Genomic DNA, 6,160 nt, shown 5'->3' on the forward strand with positions numbered 1-6,160 from the left:
ACCATTATTGACTATATTCTTTATGCTATACTTTACATCCCCATGACTATTTTGTAACTACCAACAAAATGGTGTATTTTCCAATGCCTCAGGGACACTACATGAAGAAATCATTAGAGAGAGTTAAAAAGGGTAATGATAAGGGAAAATTCAAACTGGAGGTTAATAAAGTCATTAAATATGAAGCTAGTGAGTCAACATTATTGAGGGAAGTTGCCACTGGAACTATCGAGAGGAAAAACAGACTTGATTTTAAGAAACCTTGACACTCATACAAAGACAAGGTCATAGTGACTCATCGTCTCTCAGCTCTGAGTTCAATGTGTCTGTGCCTGAACCTGGCTGGGCCTTTCAGGGGGAAAAGCTTGAACTCTGAAGTGACAGAGATCAGAGGTTTGAATCCTGTCCATCATTTATTAGCTGTGTGACCTTGGGCAACTTATTTAGCCTGTTGGTACTATATCATTAGTTGCCCATCTGAAAAATGAGTATTAAAAATAGTTCCGACCTAATAGAGTTATTACTGAAGATAAAAAAGGAGTAATCTATAATAAAGCTTTAGCACAGTACAGTAAGCACTCAATAATGGTGAGTTATAATCATCATCATTATTATTGTCTATCAACTGGAGATAATAAAAGATACTTTTCAAGGCTGAGGTTTAAAGGAAATGAAGTAGGCAAAGTACTTAGCACACTGTCTTCCACATGGTGAATACTAAATGGTTAGTTATTATATGAAAATGATCAGCAGGCCTAACCATTTATAACAACTGATGGAGAAAGAAATAACTTAAGCTCTGCTTACATTTATGAAGTAAGTTAGATTAAATTTTGTTTACGTGGTCTAAATAGTTTTGTCTTCCATTTTATTTTACTTTAACAATATACCACATTTTCTTTATCCATTTATCTGTCAATGGACACTTATGTTGTTTCCATACCTTGGCTATTGTGAATAATGCTGCAATGAACATGGAGTGGACGGACATATTTCTCTCAGATACTGATTTCATTTTATTTAAATGCATACCCAGAAGTGAGATTGCTAGATCACATAGTAGTTCTATTTTTAATTTTTTGAGGCACCTCTATTTTTTTATTATGAAAAGATATTGAATTTTGTCAAATGCTTTTTCTGCATCTATTGAGACTATCATGTGGTTTTTATCCTCCGTTCTGTTAATGTGGCATATCACGTTTATTCATTTGTACATGTTGAACCATCCTTGATTCTCAAGGATAAATCCCACTCGATCATGGTGCATGATCCTTTCAATGTGCTGTTGAATTTGGTTTGCTAGTATTTGCTGAGGATTTTTACACTCATGTTCACTGAGGATATTTGTCTGTAATTTTCTTTTCTTGTAGTGTCATTATCTTGCTTTGGTATGAGTGTGATGCTGGCCTAGTAAAATGACTGTTCCTTCATCATTTTTTAATAAGAACTCTCCAGCTCTGATTCGAAAGCTAGTGAGTGCTCTTGGCCATTGCTTAAAACAGCTCTCAACACTCACAATAAAAAAGGTGCTGTCATTTACTAAGTGTCTATGATATATTCCAGGCATTCTGCAAAACTCTTCATGTACGCTATCTCGCTTAAGTATATAAACTGCTTTGGGAGGTAGGTACCATTATTGTCTGAATTTTGCGATGAAGGAAATTGAGGGAAAAAAGCTTGAAGAGATTAATTGGGGCAGAGGCAAGATTTCAGCCCAGGTTAATGACTCCAATACCTCTGTTCTTAACCTTTATTTACATGGTGGATACAATATGGGTTATGGCTTCTCAATTTTAATAGGACCTTTCAGTCTCTCCACCTCCTATCTTTTTCTTAACAGTCACATAATATATATTTTTTTAATCTTACTGAGATCTGGGACAAAGATAGCTAGTCTTATTATGATACTTCCCTGAGGTTACTGCTCTTTTTTGTGTTTTAAATGACGATATATCATAAAATCAGATATTGATTGGCAGAATGGTGGTTGCCAGTGGATGGGGGGAGGGAATAGGGGAGTTATTTATGGGTATAAAGTTACAGTTACACAAGACGATAAGTTCCAGAGATCTGAGGTACAACAAAGTACCAATAGTTAAGAATAAGATATCACGTGCTTAAAATTTCTTACCAAAACAAAAATGAAAACAAAGCAACACAAGGAAATTTTTGAAAGTGATGGATATATCTATTACCTTGATTTTGGTGATGGTATCACAGGGTATACAAATGTCCAAACTTACCAAATGATACGCATTAATTAGGTGCAGGGTTTTTTGTATGCCAACTATACCTCAATAAAGGAAAATTTATTAGCTGGCTACTTAATTAAAAAATCAACAAATGCATTGAGTGTATATATGTACAGGATACTATGCTAGCTGCTAAGGCAAAATAACAATGAGCTAGGGAAGCTTCTTTCCAGTTGCTTAGAAGTGAGGCGCCTCACGAACTAGAACACAAGCAGAAGGTTCAGAAGAGCTCATATCTTCATGGAAAGCATCTCCAAGTGCCACCTCAGGAATGAGAAGGCATTTGAGGTGGGCCCTGAAGACTGGACATGTAGAGAAAGAAAACGAAGTGCTACAAGCAGAGCATGGAGAGTGGAAGCCTTGGAGAGCATGAAGGGAGTCGTGTTTGGCTCAAGAGAGGGAAAGTAATAAGAGATGCAGCTGAAAAGGAGTTTCTAATAAGATCAGGAGGTCCATTAGTTAATGAGGGGAGCTGCTGGAAATGCAGTTCAGAGGCACAGAGATGATCGACATAGTGATGATCAACAAAGCCTGCTATAGTGCTAATCGACAAAGCTTAATGGCTGAATGCTAATAAAATTTAAAAACATTTAATGGGAAGAATGTATAGCATTTGGCAAGGACATGTTGGACGTGAACGAGGTCAAAGATGGTTTAAACTTTGAGTTTGGGAGGTATATAAAGGAAATACAGTGGGAGGAATGGGTATCGGGGGCAAGAGGATATTCTGGGGACATGTTAAGAAATAATAGCCAGGAACCATTTTAATAATTAAATGCACAAAAAGATGTTATCAATCTTCAAACTGTGCGTGAAGGCACAGGACACATGGACTATAAATGTGGGCCTAAAGCAGTAGTATGAAGAGCTCATTAAAACACAAATCACATGCAGCTCACCTCTGATCTATCTAAACCAACTGACTAGCTATTAAAGGCATTAGTTAAACATTTGATTAACATTTGGTTGTCTTTTAGAATTAATTTCAGCTTCTCTTCTCAACCCACCATAACCTGACTTCTGCTCCCAGCACTTAACTGAAATTGCATGGCAAAAGGTTATCAGTAATTTTCTCATTGCAAATCCAAAGTCATATTTATATAAAACTCAAATTGTTCTACGAAGTATATATTTTAAAAAGCAGTTTCCAACCCTTCATCTCCATATTTCCAATTTTCATTTCACAAAGGTAATTACTTTCAGCTCTTGTAGAGGTTTCTTCTGGGTGCATAATAGGATTATGCCTTCTATTTCTTCTTCTTTTTTTTTTTTTGGTTTTCTCATTGTGTTGGATATTTTCCATTTGGATCTACTCTCTACTCTCCTCCTTGCTCTGTTTAGAGAAACTCACCTGTATGAACCACATCAATGGGTTTATGAATGAGCCCTCTGGCTTCCAGTTGAGCTTGTTCTCCAGTTGGGAGAACCTGTAGAGAAGATGAGTGAGAGGAGAGAAAATATCAGAATGTTTATTCTCGTGACTTCCTCCTTGCCCATCTCCTCCAGCTCGCTGTGTCCTCAACTGGAGGCCGCTGCTGCTCTACTTGATTCTCATTCTAGATTGTGGTCCCCGTGCTCTCCACTTACCCCTTTGGGCCTAAGGTCGGTGACAGTGCAATTGCTACTAAGTCTTGAGTTACTGCACTATCTCTTGTGGCTCCCCACACCTTTGTAAACAGTTCCTTTGGAAATAAACCTTCCTAAAATTATCCCATACATAGTTGTCAGTATAGGTCTCTGCTTTATGAATAGTTCAAGTTCATTTGGTCTATCTCTTTCTATCTAAAGTAGCAACTCCATTTGTTCCATCTTTTTTATCTGTGTTCAACACATATCCATTTATGTGTAAAATGCCTCATAAGCAAATTGTGTCTATATTTTAGTTTCTCCTGTTTTCTAGAGCAGAATTGAATATTCACAAATCATGCAGCAAACTCGTTACAGCAAGCCACAACGAGCAAGCATTTATCAGATAAGGTTTGTGATGTCCCACTAATTGGCTAACGAAAGTCACATGGCCAAGCCCATAGTCAGTGCGGGACAGGTCTACACAAGGGAGTGGATACCATAAGGCATGATTCATTGAGACCACTACTGTAATAATCTACCACTAACACCTAGCTGGGAAATGGCTGATCTAGTTATCAGACTTTCAGCAATCTGTTTTTCGAGCCAACACACGAAACTAGTGTCCCAAAGGCTGTTGGGAATGGGTTCTTAGTGAGGAGCTTTTCCAAACATTACTTCCCAGGCCCTATCCCAGCCCAATGAGTCAGAATGTCTTGAGAGTAAGAGCTATGGGGGACAGACTGGTAGTAACCCCAAGAACTTGTGACTGAAATAACTGTAGAGAATTTCAACACACATTGGGGGGTACCGGGTTTTAAAGACAACAAAGACACAGTCTCCATAACTCAAAAGAACTTGCAGTTTCCACAGAGCACATTCTTGTCATTAATACATGAGAGGCATTGCCCGCCCCGCCCCGCCCCCCCAGTTGCTTTCCATGTTTAAGTTAGAGCAGTGGTTCTCAAACTTCGCGTGCATGGGTATGAAGTGGAGTGCTTGTTAAAACAGAGGACTGGGCCCAACTCCTAGCTTTTGATTCAGGTCTAGGTGGAGTACATAAATTTGCATGTCTAACAAGCTCTGCTGCTCAGGGACCATACTTGGAGAATCTTTGAATGAGAGCAGTAGGATTTAGTGATAACATTCCTCCCTTGACTCACATTTAAATATTGCACTTACAAGTTTATAGGACATCTGCTACTTAAAAGGTCTTGGGCTGGGTGCAGCAGCGGGTATAAGAATAGGATTTAGCTCTTGATTACACTTGAGCAGATTTAGTCTTTAAGCAGATCTATTCTCTAAAACAGAAAGCCTAAGTGTCATTAGACAAGTTCAGATGAAGCCGAGATCATCTGTCTTAGGAAGAGAGAAAGGAAAGCTTGGAGTAGGAGACTCTTCGGGCTGGGTCTTGAAAGAAGCCTAGGACCTGATCATGTGAAAATAGTGGAGAACTGCAGAATTCTTTCTGTTTTGGCATAGATAAGACAAACAAACCTTGAAAAACACCCGGAAAAGATCTTGCCTCCAGGGCTTCAGCATAACAATCTTCAAGCTGCTGGCATGGAGGAAGTGTTCTCAGTGTCAAGGGCTCAGTCTCAAACTCTTCTGGGGAAGGGGTAGAACTGGCCTCGCCCTCTCTTAGGAGGTCCCAGAGTGGGTGTATCAGAGATTGGAGTGTGTCTGGCCTAGGCCACGGTGGGCGCTGACTTGGCAAAAAGAGAGGCTCGGGCGCTTCAATCTCCAAAAGATTCTGCGAGATTCGGAGCAGTAGCGAGACTCTCCCGAGTGGCCTGACTGATATCCGCCTGGCCGGAGCCTGGCGAGGTGGATCAGTAAGCTGGAGCATCGTTCGGAAGAAGCCCCAGATTTAGGCGTGGCGCTAAGGCGGGTCGACTAATAGCTGCGTTACCCCGCGGGACGAGAGGTTCAAAGCTCTTGATATTCTCCTCGCTGGACCCAAAAGTGGCGGATGCCAGCACCACGGGTGCACGCCCTCTGCCTCCATTTCCACGCACTGGAGGGGGTGTGGACGCGTGTGCACGTTCCCCACCCTGGAGGGAGCGCAGCCGGGGGGCCTGCAGACTGCGCCTGCGCGGCGCCGCCGCCTCCCCGCCGCTTTCCTTCGCTCCGCCCTGCTACCCCTCGGACCGCCGCTAGGGGTAGCGGCGGCGGCTGCGGGCTGAGAGCGTGGCGGCTTTGAGGGCGCGGAAGCCAAACGGAGTGGGTACGAGGACAGGCAGGAGGGTGGGAAAGCCGGCGGGAGAAAAGGGCGGCGCTGGAGGAGGGCGGCGCGCGGCTGACTCATCCCGCTGAAGGAGCCGACTGACAGACACAAACCC

This window comes from Pteropus alecto, unplaced genomic scaffold, assembly GCF_000325575.1.
Source record: "Pteropus alecto unplaced genomic scaffold, ASM32557v1 scaffold164, whole genome shotgun sequence".
In the NCBI taxonomy this organism is placed as follows: domain Eukaryota; kingdom Metazoa; phylum Chordata; class Mammalia; order Chiroptera; family Pteropodidae; genus Pteropus; species Pteropus alecto.